The sequence below is a fragment of the Spodoptera frugiperda genome, chromosome 29 (genome assembly GCF_023101765.2).
Source record: "Spodoptera frugiperda isolate SF20-4 chromosome 29, AGI-APGP_CSIRO_Sfru_2.0, whole genome shotgun sequence".
Classification (NCBI taxonomy): domain Eukaryota; kingdom Metazoa; phylum Arthropoda; class Insecta; order Lepidoptera; family Noctuidae; genus Spodoptera; species Spodoptera frugiperda.
Genome location: NC_064240.1, coordinates 4,157,245 through 4,173,479, shown reverse-complemented (window position 1 = coordinate 4,173,479; position 16,235 = coordinate 4,157,245). Strand labels below are relative to the sequence as shown.

Below are 16,235 nucleotides of genomic sequence, written 5' to 3'. Positions count from 1 at the left end.
ATATTTTAAGAAAAGTAAAACGTCTTTTTTTAAACTGATACATGAATATGTATGAGTGTGATGTGATGTAGTCGAAATTTTTATTCATATTGTTATATATTTTATTCTACTTTCTTTGGTCTATTGGGCTGTTGTGTCTACTGCCTATTTTATGCGTGATCTCAGGCCTCTCATGCACCATGCCTATATTCAGTCGTTTTTTTTTATTATTATTATTTTAAATTCGGAATACGTCCGTCTAATGACCAGTCTAAATCTATCTATTGGAAGATTGGACTACTATACATATCATTTTGATATGAGCCCCATTACACCGTACAAAATGCGTTAAAATAGCGAAATATACCGAAAGAATTATTGAGAATGTGGCCAGTCTCAAAGATTCTTTCGAAATCGGTAATCTAAGGTACTTCGTCAACTACTAATGTGAAATACTTGCCCAATCTTCACTACAGCGACATATACTCATCGCTGAATATATCTACATGAAATATGCATCAATCTCGATAAAAACAACATTGCTATCAGTTTAAAGATTTATCATTCAGTCACCATGTCGTTAGTAAACTCGAGGTTTGTTGTAGATTATGTAATTTCTTTGAAGATGAAAATAAAAGATTCTGCTGTTACCGTCTAGTGACGTTTCCAAAGCATTCGTGCTCTATTTAAAAGAGAATCGGTGTTCTTGTTCTCATCATAAGGTTCCAATTCCATTTAAAGACATCAACAAACTCTTGAATCTATACATAGTATAAAACAAAGTCGCCCATTTTGTCTGTAGTCCCTTCGTATGCATAAAACTTTAAAACTACGCAACGGATTTTGAAAAGCGGTTTTCACTAATAGAAAGAGTATTTTCTCCGACAGGTTTTTATATATAATTGAAATACATTGAAACTATATTAGCTGAGTGTATAGCGATTTATGTCCAAGAAGTCAGAAAAAAATCTAATTGAAGATTGCATTTGTGCGTGCGCCGCTTATACCGTTGGATACAAGTAAGAACAATGTATAGCAAAAACATTGGTCTTTATGAGTTCTACAAAAAAGTCCGCGATGACATATATCCAGAATTTTTATTTAAGTCACAAAAACTCTTTTCTGTATTAAAAAAACATTTAATTCGTTGGGTGATGTTTAACTGGTGATATAACCAATAATACATATATCCTTACATAATAAGTAAGTTCATCATCACGAGCATTTAATTTAGATTATTTTTGCAGTTTACAGTGTGTTATTTAGACATATAGTTTAGGAGATATCACGATATTAGTATTGCGGCATGGTACGGAATCCGGCCGCGGCGGCGGGGGCATGCGTTGACTGTATTTGTCGAAGAGCGGGATACACGCAAACGAATTGCGCGGGTCAGCTAGTTTACCAATAAATTTAAAAATTAGTAGTAGAATAGTTTTACTTAATACCCCGTTCAACTTTATTATAGAAAATGCTAAATTGGAAAAAAAAAGAATACTATCCACGGGGTATGTAAATTAAGAATCTATTTAGTCCGTCAGTTAGGTAATGAAAAATATTAGTCACGTATTTAATATAAAACTAATCAAAGTTTAAGAGACATTTCTACTAGAAATGCCGTATTTGCTCCCTAGAAGGGACGTATATATCTCCAAAAGCACATATTTGTGTCCATAAGAAACCAAAAAATACGTGTGTATTGTTTTAAAATAATCTACACGACAGACATTAAAATAAAAATTAGTCCTCTACCTTTACGTGACGTCTTTACACGTTAAAAAAAAAGAATTTTCGTATCAATCTTGTTTATCATTCTGCAACAAAATTCGTGACACTGTTGAATATCTAAAACATAAATAATGTTGGGACAAAGAACTTTTGAACAACAAAATTTTTCTGCAATGACAACGTATTAAAGTCAAATTGCCGTTTAATGAACTTCAGTTCATAGATACTATCATAATAAGGTTAGGTATGTTAATAACCTTTAATGTACCTAATTTGATTTTGTTTGCAACTTTAGTTACCATTAAATAAATTACTGGGTACCTCTTTGTTTATTGCTTCTGAAAGCGTGTGGGTATGAGAACTTTGAATTTTTGTGTTTATTCGGATTTTGGGCGATTATGCCCGATGGTTTCCTTAATCAACATATCACCAGCCTATAAGTGGCTACTGCAGATCAAAGGCTTCTTCTCGTACGGAGGTTTGAGCAATAATCACCACGTTTGCTCAATGCGGGTTGGCGATTTCAGACTTATAATTTTATTAGAAATTATAAGCGCAGGTTCGATGTTTTCGATGTGTTCACTTTGTTTTCCTTCACTCTGAAAAAAACAAATTGGTACTTTGCTGTTGGTAGGTTTTAAACCCGCAACCTCATGCATGAGAAGCGGGCGTCTCATGCCTCTGGGCCATCAAGAATTACTAGAGGTAAATGATCTGCTTACTTTGCATATTTGTTTACTCCTTCAGGAAAACTGTTCAAGGAAATGACTGAATTAAATTCATCTTCTATTTGCATAGAGAAGTATTACGAACCGTACCTAAAATTTGATCCACAAAGACCCTGCATTTCTACCTTTCATCAAAATTTAATTCGGTGTAGTTAGTTGAATCCGAATATACAAACAAACACACAAACAACTCTGCGAACTTTCACATTTATGTTATTAATTCAAATAATTTCGCCATCGCATTTACTTAGCTGCATGGCTGCATGAGTTTCTCTAGATATCTCGTCGTCAAAGAGGATTAGGTCTTTTCATTTCTCGTCCAAGTCATTTGAATACTGTACCTGCTGGTCAGCATTTATAAAAGAGAGTTGGTAAAATCCACTACTCGTGTATGTGTATCTCCATGTTTGAATATCACCGTAGTCCTTTGACTTGGTTTGGACCAAAAATACGTCTATGTGGGTGTTCATTCACTGCTTAGGGTAATTAGGATTGGCGACATTCCCTTTTGGAATAAATATAGACGCCTATTCGACTACATTTCGTCCAAAAGCTATCTGTCGGTATTAGAGAATGTCCATGAGTATCAAACGACAAATAATTTGGTCAGTTACTCTATCTAATCAATCAATGATTGCTAAGATCTAACTTATGATCGTTTTTGGTCAAAGGTATTTACTTTACGCATTCTGAGTATTAGTCAGTTAAAAACTAAGCAACTACCTACTAGATACTTGTCCGATATCATTTGTATCCATCCAGTCTGATTGTCGTTGGAATAACGAGGCTACATCATATCATATGCACACCAATGCCGTAACTAAAACCCTAACATTAAAAATTGAAACCTCAATGTTAAATTAAGTAGAAGGTTTCTCAGCAACAATAACTACTACGTGGAACTCGGCTGGTTCAGAAATGTTGAAGGTGACATAGGTTGCCTGTAACCTTGGACAAATAAAATCAACCCTTAGTTACAACCTTGGCCTTAAAAGCCATCGTAATTCAATGTGTTTTCTAGCTTCAACATTTTAATTGGCCGTAATTTTGTTCGGAGTACTTTGTTTTATAGATGACACAATTGAAACTCGTATGGAACAATGACAACTGTGAAGTACGAGGTCGTGGTGCAAAGAGGCGTGTCCTAGAACGACACAAATAGGTCTGCCCAAGATTTTAACTTTCGATTAAATATAAAAAGGCAATAAAACCTTGCAGCCCATGGATAATGGAATTTAATTCATCAGATATAAAGTGTAACGCAATAAAACATCCGATATTTATTCACGTTCTATAAACTTGCGGAGCACTCAATGTATTTATCGTTAAATCCCGTGCCTACCGAAATATTTTGTGTAACCTTGTTACAGTAAGCCGAATCTATAGACCGATCGGGCGACGGGTAGGCCAGATTTGTAATGAGGTGACCTTGTATTGTGAGGCTCCAAGGACTCCACCCGCTCGAAGGATATTTTCGGGGTACCGGCCTTGGGCAACTTTTGTCTCAAGGACTTGAGGCTCCAAATGATAAATGACATCATTTCAGTTTCTAGGTCGAATCACCCACTAGCCTGAATACGGAATTTTTGTGTCAAAACCTTAATATCACAGATATTATGGGCCTTTTAGCGGTACATTAGTAGGTACTTAATCTGTAATGTTCAGCGATCAATCATTGTTTACGGAAGTTGACAATACGTTTTATAGCGTTTATTTTTAAATCAATTAATGTAAATTATAATATGCCTACTGGCATTTTTCGAACCTTTGTTTATCATTTATATCTGAGTCTCAATTAGGTTGTATTTACAGCTTCTAACACTAACGAGTTTTAAAATTCTATACTCAATTTTTATTTTAGTCGATCCCGTTTACATTTCGTTTAAAAACCCATATTATCAACAGCAGGAAGACGTCCACTGCTGAGCAAAGGCCTTCTCCACGTCACATCACCTAAACGTAAACTAACAAATTACCTACTAAATAAAACCCTAGGTTACAAAACAGAAGCTTTCAACATCACGTCATGATTACCTACTTTTCTTTAGTTGAGAACTCTAGAAACTTTATGCAAATATAATCTTGTTACGTGGGAGTAACCCTAGATTCTCAGTACAGGATTGCTGGTAATAGAAAAGTTGTTGGACCCCGGGCGTGTTTCATAGGTCGTACTTTTGTAGGTCACCCGCTTCATATACCTCTTAAATAATTTCCTGAAATATCGAAAACGAACCTTATTTACTTATTACTTGAGTGGTTTATTGTTAACATAGTGCTGACGGTCACACGGTCTAAGTAGGCTTCTGATTTCGTATCATGTCATGTCATCTTATGGAAAAAATAGAAAGGGTATCTAATATCTATGAGTTTCGTTAAACTAGGTCTTTTGGTTCTCGTGATGAAAATGCGTGAGTTTATGTGCGTATATGCGAGTATGTTATCTATCAATGACGTATTATTTCGATGACGTATTACGGAAACCCTTAGTAACTTATCGTAAAATATTTTTAACATAATTATCCTTGTCATAACCTCAGTCTAAATCGTAAGGTTAAAAAAATATTGATTCAATATCAATTCGTGTAGCGAGATGACCCTGTGTAACGTTCACGTACATGATAACAATGTTGAAACAATACTTCCTTGTATTCTCAACTGATACTTGTAAATATACTATTAAAGTATTTAGTGCCTTATTGTTGGAGTTCGTAGCAAACGGTTTCGCAGCACTAGTACCTACTGATAGATAAGCTATCACGCTCACTATCGCGTTGTTCATCGCTTTACCTCGATCTAATTCGGTACAACGGCACTACATATCTAATAGATGTTTTTAGGGCTATCAATCGGTTAGCGGTTAACTGAGTCGTCATTTAACTGTACAATTTTAGCGACGAGGAATCTTAACCTGAAAGACAAATGAAGCCTGTCATTGTAATTTTTTTAACTGCGGTGTGTTCACATGACTGCATCGATGGTCTACATAGGGTTCAACTTCATTCCTAGGTTAGGTTTTTCAAATTGTAAATTGTATGTTGTGGCATCCATGCCAAAGATAAGCTTTTTAGCCGAAATTCTAAACACCGTTCAAGTTTCCTGAAAAAAGCTCACCCAAAAAACGGTTCATATTCTTACATAAGTATCGGGTGTTGAACTATGTAATAAATTCACATAACTGTATACGCGTAGCTTTATAATTGATACATTTTTCGTTCATTTGTCATCGAAGGCATATTAACAATTTAATTGTGCGCAATCGGCTGTTTATTTCTTAAACCATCACGAATGCGCAAACAGTACGACGAGTTATGCGGTAAATTACAAACATATCTCTACAATTATTGATTTCACAGAATATCTAAGCTCAGAAAAAATGTTTCTGCGTATGGCACGTCGTGTTTTGAATAATAATAACAACACCGTTCCTTATTTGATACGAATAGGGATTGTTCTTCAAAAATGCTCAATACGCACGTTACTTCCTGCATGAATATGCCGTTGATATCTGTTCGTATTTGAACTTTCAAAGTTGTGGTTATTCTAACTGATAGTTGGGTCACTGGAAAATCGACTTTATCCTTATGTGAATCGAGTCGCTTGTGTGTTGTTAACAGTATGGTGCGAGAGGGGTCAGTATTCCGCGGTTAACTCGTCCGCCGGCAGGGCGTCGACCTCGGATTGCACGCGGACCAGGCTCTGGACACTTGCATTGTCCCATCGACTCGTGTCGCAATACCCGTGCCTACCTATAACCAGAAAATAATCAGCTATTGCGTTATGAACGAGTTAACTCATGTTTAAGAATTTCCTTTCTGACGATTGTCCTAAATTAAGCATTAGCTTTTCAACACGTGGGCAATGGTGTGGCTATTAACATACCACGAAATAAGTTTATAAATAGGCTCATAGGAATTCAGATAACACCACATGTGACACAACATTAGGGATTGATTACTCAAACGCGTTAATATGGTGGGAGAGAGAGCGGGACGGGGAAAAGTATAGAGAATCGAGATAGGCGTGGTAATTAAACATTAGTTAATTCGGTTATATCGGGTGAATCATGGCTAGTGTTGTATGAGTAGTGCAAATCAGGTTATCGATTGGGTAGTGTTAGCGACACAGGCCGGGCATCGACCCTCGTGACTGCAAGGCATGCCACTTGTACTGAAGCGCATCGTGACCCAAGGAGGAGCGACGTGCCTGTCTGGAAAGCATAAACAACTTGGAAGGTTCTACCAACCATAATAAATTCACGACGTGGCAATCCTTTGGTCCAATTTGTCAATGACAATAACCTTTCGTTTCCAGTGAAGAAAATTAATAACAAGACCCTGTTTACTTTTTTTAAATTATTGACTATGTGGGTTTACAGGGTGCAATCAAAAGAAGCCAGTTAAGAATTCTGCTAAAAGTTCGATAGAGAGAGCACTGGAAACAAAAGATTACTGCATAATATTTAGTATCAACTTGTGGCTTTACAACCAATAACGCGGCGGGCTTCCGCTTTTTATCATGAAAATTAAGAGTTAATTATATTATTTTATTTATGTCCAGTCGTAAAATTTAATCAAAATTCTCTCCACATTCACACAAGCTGTATTTGATTAAAACGAATAATGTGATTCACTTGTTAACATGACCACTTCGATATATGACTACTTAATGACTCCTCGATAAATGACTACCACTTCCTGCTCATTCTTCATTATGTATAGTGGTGCTATCTGGAACACAGTAATAAGCCGACGTTAACAATTCATGAAAATACTCCATCACAAATAAACCACATTTACATCCTGTAAATTGAAGCGAAACTACCTGACCGGGACCGACCGCCTCGCGTTAACGACCAACCACTGCCAGCCAGCCGTTTACCCATCAAAAAGAGGGATATTTTTTATTCAAAATATCAGGTAGGTAGCATTTGAGTCCCTTTTCAAAAAGCAGAACCTAGAATTTTGTTATCTAACAACGTTTGACGTAGCGGGGCCTCAAAATACAACGAGAGGTCGGAAGGGAGGGGGCTGGGTCACGAATTTTACGGGTCCGGGTGCTCTCGACCCCAACTGTGTTGGTGTAAGTGTGCCAGCGATGTATGTAGGTTAACATCGGACGCGCTCGATACGCCACCGCTGCTGCCGCCGATGTCGACCACATAACCTAGATCAGGGTGCGGAGAGAACGCTTATGAAATCTGGCGCACGTTGACTGCATAAATGAAAAGCCACTTTATATGTCCGTTTGAGTTAATTTGATATGCCAGTAATTTAGTACGGGCGCATTTACGCCTGTCACGGGCTGTCAAATGGAATTTTATTTTCTATTAGCTAATATAACAATGGTTTAGGTTGTACTCGACCTAAATCTCTTGTACTAACTGTAATAAAATCAACACAAAACTTTCCTTTGGAATATTTAAATCATGATCTTAATTATAATTGCTGGGGAAACTATCCACAACTTTCACAAGATGATCAATGACAATTATCTATTCTAAAATCGTCTTTGTTTAAAATGTTTGCTCCGTCGTGATTCATGTAGTAATGCTCTTTCTCAGCCCACGGCGAGAAAATTATGTCAATCTCTATGTAGCAGTTTCTGTAACAAGAATTGCAAAAGTGTAGCATGCGGACAAATTTCGTCTCTTCACTTGTTTCCTTTTAGCTGTTTGTATTGGTAGTAACACTAAATAGGCATTTAAAGGCGTGATGTTATTAATGTTATGCATGTATGTACATAATTATGTATGTTATTATGTATAATATAAAGAGACGACTGAAAGTTGTCATACAAAGTATTTTTTTTAAGTGGGAAATCATCAAATGACCTCTCCCGCTCTGGGTGGAACGGAAGGTAGTGTCAGACTTTTACTGACTAAAACCCACCTTTCCTTCAAGTTGCCCTTTGCGTTCCGGGGCACGGCTCGTTAGAACTTTCCCGCAGCCCCGGCTCAGTTTATCCCGTTTCCCTTGGGGGTTGACATTTCAAAAATCCCTTCTTAGTGCTCACTTATGTTACTAGGAACCTCTGTTCAAAATCTCAGTTTCCTATACCGAGCGGTTTCGATGTGCGTTAATAAATCAGTCACCCAATCGCACCCCTAAATCACGATTGTAGGGTAGTTCAAAAAACTTATAATGTCAAACATATTTACTTGCCTATGTACGTGTTCAAACCAAGTTTCAAGTTTATAAACCCAAGGAATAAGATTTTTCATAGAAACGTTTTTACCCATTTGCCCCACCCAGGGGGTATGAATTTCAAAAATCCTTTCTTAGTGCTCCCCTACATATCCCAAGGAACCTACATTCCAAATTTCAGCTGTCTACGACCAGTAGTTTCGACTGTGCGTTGTCTGTCAGTCAGTCACTCAGTAACGGAAGAGTTTTATATATATAGATTAGCTAATACAACAATGGTTTAGGTTGTACTCGACCTAAATCTCCTGTACTAACTGTAATAAAATCAACACAAAACTTTCCTTTGGAATATTTAAATCATGATCTTAATTATAATTGCTGAGGAAACTATCCACAACTTTCACAAGATGATCAATGACAATTATCTATTCTAAAATCGTCTTTGTTTAAAATGTTTGCTCCGTCGTGATTCATGTAGTAATGCTCTTTCTCAGCCCACGGCGAGAAAATTATGTCACACTCTCTATGTAGCAGTTTCTGTAACACGAATTGCAAAAGTCGGAGCATGGCGCACAGTCGTTTTGTTGTTGGGCCCCACAATGAAGTCCATTCAGTTTTGATTGACTACACTCTAAATGAAATGAAATTCAATCATTAATAGATTTGCTGCTCTACGGTTGTCGTAAATTCATTATTACCGAATACTACCCGAGATGTTGAACGTCATCGTGACAATAAATATTATTTGTGTCGAAACTAAGCACTAATTCAAGAGTAACATTATGTAACATTCAATTATCTTTTCTTCTAAATAAAATTTTGAAAGTTGTCACGATCATCGATCACAGCCAATAGAAATTCTTTTCATGGCTAACTTTCAATAGTTTTACTAAAAAGTATACAAACGAAAGTTTTACATGGTTATTTTAGCAATCTCTTTAATGCCTGTTTTTTTCTATTTTGGTAGTTATCGATTACGCTACTTGAAAGTTGTTTGACAAAATGAAATTTTATTGTACGAAAGTTCAAATATTTTTTATATTAAAATAAGTTTTCACGGAGAACGTGCAACAAACAAAGAGCCTGCAAACAAAGAATCACGCAGCAATGGATTTAGAGTCGAAGGTGGGGCAAAGATGTATGAGCCATATGCAGCAGCCAGGTATAAACTGATACAATTAAAGCGTTGGCGAAGGGTGTGTTTGTTAGGTACAGGAATGCGCGGGTGAGTGTTCGGCCGAGCTGTGCACCGTGCAGCTGGTCCGCTTCTGTCTCGATACGGCCAATTGTGCGCGCCGATTTCAAAACGAAAGTACCGCGCATCTAGGACGGTGAACGTATTTCTCGCTGAGATTTCTTGCAATTTACCAGCGAGGTAGGCACTTTGTCAGAGAATGCGGCATAGCCAGATTGTTAGATATTCATAACTTGCAACATATTACAACTAATCAACAACATTAGAAACTTGCAAAACAAGCGAGTTTCTAATCTAGTGCGTTTGTTTATTTAATGTGTGAGCTTTTAGCCTTATCGATGGACCAGTTAGCCGACCCTAGAGACAATCATGATAACTACCTGCTCTATCCCCGTTCCGAACAAGTTTAGTAAACATTTCTAAAGTCAACTGTTTCTATGCGAATGTTTACACTTCGAAGTTAGTTTGTACTTCGATTCCATTTAATATTATTATTAAATCTAGTTTCTAGGTCCTTGCCATTAACAATTGGGTTAACAAGAGGATATAATTATACTTACCTACCTAAAATGTCGGCTGTGGGCTTTACAATGTGTCATCAAGTAAATGGAACAAAGAGATACAAAAGGTAGTTACAATTACAGTTGTACTCAACCCAAATATTCGTGGATTTGTCATTGGCTTTTGTCAGAGCTACGACTGAGATCTCAAAATACGAAATGAGGTTCGAACTCTTGTCTTTGTTACTTTAGAACGTATTGTAGCTGCGGAAACACGAAGGTCTTTGAGTTTATCGGAGGTTGGCCAATCCTTGTTGGGTAGGCTGAAGCGTTTGACATACGTAGAACTAATTTAGCGGCTAGCAGGAAAAGCGTTGAGGTCATAACCGTAGCCAATGCTGAAGGAGAAACGTATGAAGATAAAATTGTAACGCCTACTGACAAAAAGTTAAGGAACCTTAACGGTTTAAAATGTCCAAAAATGCTAATCTTATTTCCAACAAATCACGTTTCAGTTACAAGCATAATTTCATTTGGTAATGATTCCGTAGAAATGTACTTATTTTAGAAGGGTGTTATGAAAGGCGAATGGGGCGTGAAATCGTTATTGCTCGACCATACCGCAATGTACCGAGCGACTGTTATATCACACGAGGTATCGTAACTTTTGCTCGTTACTTTTGTTCCATGTTCTAATAGAAAGTGCACGAGCCTCTCGCCTTTCGGATGCTATTTATTGCTCAGCCCGTAGATCGGTATCTGTACATCTATTCAAGATCTTTTCAAGATGCATATTTAATTTTTGATCTCTGTGACCCAAAAGTGCTTTGATTTGTAATGGTTACAAGACCATTATCTTCCATAAAAAAATCATGTTAAGGTAATAGTTGGAATTAAACTACAATTATGTTGATTACGAAGTAGCGGGATACACGCAAACGAAGTTGCGCGGGTCAGCTAGTAAATCAATAATTGCAGCATCACATTGCAGTTTTTATGTCATAAATCCATAAAGTACGTTATTGACAATCACAACACATCTTACACCGATGAGTTAATGAGTCTTTGTGATATACGAGTGTACAAGACGTGCGTTCTCTCAACCTACTTCTTGAATGCCGACATCATGTAAACAGAAGTCGACTCTATTTTAGAGGATATAAAGATTAAAACATTAAATATTCACTAACGTTCTCAATCCTACATTTAGGAACTGCTTCTGATGTGCCACTGCATTGTAAGCCTTATGTTGCTTGAACAAGGTGTATAATACTGAGTGGGTGTCTGTTTTAACACAGTACAGTGTACATGTTCCATTCAACCATGAACTCCTTTGAGGAGCGTCCCGCGTTGAGACCTCAATTTTTTAACTCTCTCACTTATTGGTCAATCGGCGTGACATTTGTATGGCATGGTATTACTATTATATGGTTATAAAATGGTTATTGCAAAAATACCTTTACCTTTTAGCTTGGGCCCCTTGGGTGCTACTTTTCTAGTTAAAAAACTATGAACTTTCCGTTTGATATTTATTCACTTTGAAAAACGTTTTGTTGAAAAGAAAATTTGGTATATTAATGATATAGTATGTAGTAGTCATTTGTGTATTTAAAAAAAACTAGTTTTTAACGATATTTAAAACGGTGTACGTGCCTCAGAAAATAATCCGTGTTTTCAATTATTATTTATCATTGTAACACATTTTATACTGACACACGCATCCGTCCGTCTGTAAAAGCAAACAGTGTCAAGGCGGCTTATATTGATTTCAAGCTTGTAATGAGTACAAAATGACTACACAATTGATTTTATTATTGTACGCCAGTTGCTTTTGATCAACATAATAATATATCTATAATTATAACTATAGAATCTACTGACTACGCTTGTGGTAATGTTAATTAAGATATACGTTTAGTAGAATGAGTGATGCCTAAAAACTAGTCTTAACTCTGAACATGTTAAAGTCGATTGGAAGAAATGCATTGCCTCCACTCGATTCCGGAATATCGTATACAATTTTAGAATAGAAAATCGATAGCTGCGCAGTCCTGTCTGGAAGTAGGTAAAGCTATAGAAATGATGTCAGGATTATTGGATAATGGATACTTATGTAGTATGTCCTAGATCAGGTGTCAGTTCTTTTGATACCACTTCAAATGTTCCTAGGAATTTTCCTTGTATTACTAAAAAGAGAATAGCTGACTGTATGAATGAAATATCAATTTAATTTTTTTCTTGCTTGCAGGTAATACGGCGACAACTGAGGAGCGCAATATTGTGTACGTACATTTTAATATTTTAAAATACTATAAACTCGCTGTATGCGTTAATATCTGAGATGCGTATGTTTAACGAAGCACCTCGTCCACCGTGTCAATGGTTGTGCAAGCGCATTGTAAAGCTGATTGCTCAATCAGATGCATCTTGTTTCGTGTAGCCATGCGTGAGAGTCGAATTTCCCAATAGTTATATGTGTAGAGAAGTCGGGTGCTTGTCGCGGCGGTTTCCCAATAGAAAGTCCTCAGATGCAGGAAGCGCTGCACTGCAGTGCACGTGCATTTGTTCGGGCGCGGCGTTGGTGGGGCGGCGGCCGATGCACTTTCATGCTGGTGACGTCACACCTTACCTTTCGTCAGCGTCACACCGCAGCTCGTAAGAGCTGTTACGCAATGGACGCACGCCACTCAACTTTCCAATTTCGACAACGCGCTATTGTGTAGCGCTTTCAAATTTTACTATACCATCGCCCGCCGCTCAACGGCGCTTTCTTGCATTTCTCTCTCTTTTTAATCACGACTGAAAAATGCTCTAAACTCGGTGCGCGGCCGCAATGTAAAGATGCACTTTCACTGTTGCGTTCCGCCTCTCATCTCTAATAAATATATGTTATTAAATAATTAAGATTTTTCCACAGTTGGTACTCTCATAAATTGAAAATCATTTAAATAGTTTTTTAAAGTTATTCATATTTATTGATATGGTAATTAAATCTAACTTTTCTTTAATTTTTCTTTACATCATCATATTTGAAGTAAGTGATAGAGAATTTCCATAACCCTTTTTATGTATATATCTGTATGAAATTGGATAAATAGTAAATAAATCCACGAACGGCACACTGAACTAAATGAATGGTAACAACGACTATATTGTAGGATTTTCACCTAGACGAGATAGCGAGCTTTCCATGCAGCGAGAGTCGAGTTGAGAGTGAACAGCGGCTCTCTCCTTACCTTAATCTCGTATACATATTAATAAAAACATTTAGAACGATAACACTACATATCGATAAACAACTCGGTAGCTTTATAACATCGTTCATGAACTTAGTGCTCTCTATAAAATACTTATTTCTCAATGGCCTCCTTTCGTTTTAATGTAGGTTATGAACTAAAAAATTAATTTCCATATTGATCAACATGATAATTCATTATTACAAATATTTGTTGATTAATTCAGTATGCGTTTTTGTTGCAAAAATGTGGTGCCTACAATAGTGGAGAGACGACTACGAGTTGACGAATTTTTTTCACCTATTCAATCAAAGCGAAAATCTATTTAAAAGTTTTTGTTCGAGTACCTATCTACCCGTTTTTGGTTCGTGTGCCGTAGAAACTTAAGGTCAACTTGTATTGTAAATGAGAAAGTTAATCGAGGAAAGTGTGATCGGTGGCACTTGGTGCAGCAGTTTCTAAAAAATATTTTGTATTGACAACCTTTCGCTGTATTTTTTTAAAGTGTAAATTGCAGGTTTTCCTTATCTGGACTAGACTGATAAGAGACCTGGGTAAGGAGGACATACTAATGAACGTGGAAAGGGCAGCTTCACTTGTAAGATAGACAAAACAGACTTACTGTTAATCAAACATCCACCTACTCTGCGCTTGAAAAAAAAACATATTTTGACGTACTCATGATTAGTGGTCGTGTCCCTAGGGCTAGACTCATAAAGAACTGAGCCATCTCAAATTAAAACTGCATTGTGCAAGAGTTGATGATTTGCATATCAGAAGCCTTAGTGATCTTTTTTTTGAAGGCAAAAATCATCCAATGACTTCTCCTGCCTTGGGCGAGGCAAGAGGGAGTCAGATTCTTACTGACTAAAAACCACCCCGTTCGTACTCCTGCTTTTCGAGACGGAGACTCGGTAAACCCGCTAGGTAGTCCGTAGCTTCGGAGCTTTAGTAATGCTTAAAATTTGTTTAACACCTAAATATTATATCTTATTTAAAAACCGTTTTAATATCATCCTTTTAACTTGATAAATTGCACAATACTGTCCAAAATTTCGATGGACATATTTAAATTAATTATAATCGAATCACTAATCAACGATCATTAAAATATTCTTAAAGCCACCTGATTAAATTAACGAAAGTCTGTTTTTATCAATATAGTATCGTTCCTTACGTACACATGTTTTATTTGTTACTAAGTGAATCAAACGACCTTGTAGATAAGAAAAACAATAATAACCTATACAATACATTTTAAAACGTACCCAATAAACATTGATTTAAGATTGGATTTACGTAACCATTGCATCCACATTAATTGCTGCTTTCTATTCCATTCATTTCATTATCTTAATTAATGATGGTTATACAAAAATGTGATACATATGCCTACAACACAAACTAATCGGTTTTCTCCGTTTTAAATGATATCAATTTGAAACTGACTTCGTAATAAATATACTTTCCCTTTGGAGATATAGTGTTAGTATTCCAACACGATTTACCATCCACCTTCTAATCGTAAGCGAATAATGGATGGACTCTTTCAAACAGTTTCACGTTACTTTCATACCAATTTTGGTTTACCCCAAATATCTGTCCAGTTTTGTTATTAGTTTCATATAATAGGGGACGAGCTTATCGTGGCCCGACCACAAATCCTAATAAATCCAAAGTCCGTGCTGCCACTGAGATTAGTCGGCGAAAAATTCCATAACGCTTACAGCTTATCAAAGTTCCCGGAAAATCGATTCAAATTGTTGCACGTGAATGTATTTCCAATAAATAATGTATTGGATACCAGATTTCTCGAAAAATGCGACCAACAACAAAGTGTCAGGCAAATAGCATCCTCAAAATTTTCGGTGGCCTAACGACGCGATTGCATTTTACGGGGATACTTTTATTCATCAATCTTCGTATTCCGGTAAATGATTTTAGAAATTATTAAGTTCTAAACTTGTTTTAAAAACAAAAACATTTGATATTGTATAACAAGGCACTGCTTTAAACAAGATTAGGTGCTCCGACAACAGTTTGTCAACATACAGTATTATGCAAATTGCTGTCGCATGGTACGCATATAAAATCCATGGGTCAGTCGGTATAATTTCTTTGTGTTGTTTTTGGTATACTTCAGTGTTATGGACATGAGAATTTTACTTATCACCACCTAATCATCTGACAAAATCGTCATCATATTTTGTCGAAGTTTCTACAGTTCTTTTTTTCCTTCCTTAAGCATTATTGAACTTTAGGAATATATGGCCATCAACGAATCACTTAACCTCTCAATTTTTATCATGACATTTTCTTTTATTATTGTTTAAGTAGCAAATCTGTTTCCTGATGTTTGTCACTGTTATGATAATTTTCTCAGTCATCAAAGGCGTTATTAGAAATGTCACGTACTAACCACGTTTTTTTTTTTATATTGTTCGTAATATGCTGAGCAATGGCATCGGTAGTGACTAGTGAGTGACTCACATACCATTTAATTTTAACTTTGTACCAGAGATTTTGTACCACGTGTTAGTAAGGTTTTTTAAATATCCCTAAAAATCACGTGCGCGAAAAAAATTTGGACTGCATAAATAGACTGTTCTCTGATTTTTTACAAATCCAGGTCTATTTGTCTTGTAAATGTTCAGCCTTCATTGTCCTTAGTCACTACAAATACTTCTGTCTTTGTTCATGGGCAATTTATATGGGATCATTGTCTG

At 36.5% G+C, this 16,235-nt stretch overlaps 1 protein-coding gene across 2 annotated transcripts in view; it reads left to right on the top strand.

The window, feature by feature from the left end:
- LOC118268190 (protein roadkill) overlaps positions 1-16,235 on the top strand; it is a 51,461-nt gene that overhangs the window by 5,533 nt on the left and 29,693 nt on the right. For both annotated transcript variants that reach the window (XM_035582549.2, XM_035582550.2), the window contains exon 2: positions 12,522-12,555. The gene's annotated coding sequence lies outside the window, so the exon portion shown is untranslated. The remainder of the gene's footprint in view (positions 1-12,521; positions 12,556-16,235) is intronic.